The following is a 300-nucleotide window of genomic DNA, read 5'->3' as shown; positions in this document are numbered from 1 at the left end:
CTGACAAGATCAAATTGACGCAATTAAATAGAAATTTTTTTACTTATGAATAAAAGAAAAAACTAAAGTCGTCTTTCGCGGACTATAAGAAATGTTCTGTTGCACTCAAAGTCAATAAAGAATTAGTAGCCTGTTCCTCATGTTCCTCTCCCCGAACTGCAACATAGCAGAGAGCCATCTGAAGCAATAATTCAAAATTCGAAACAAATTTTTGCATTAAAGTGATATTAGAATTTAGAAAAATGTAGAAAACTTTTCTTGCCTGTTCCCAAACTTCTTCTGCGGACAACTAGCAAAATT

The sequence above is a fragment of the Bactrocera latifrons genome, unplaced genomic scaffold (assembly GCF_001853355.1).
Source record: "Bactrocera latifrons isolate USDA-ARS-PBARC rearing strain unplaced genomic scaffold, ASM185335v1 scaffold_7, whole genome shotgun sequence".
Lineage (NCBI taxonomy): Eukaryota > Metazoa > Arthropoda > Insecta > Diptera > Tephritidae > Bactrocera > Bactrocera latifrons.
The sequence above is the reverse complement of the archived record's forward strand: the minus strand, read 5'-3'. Positions refer to the sequence as shown.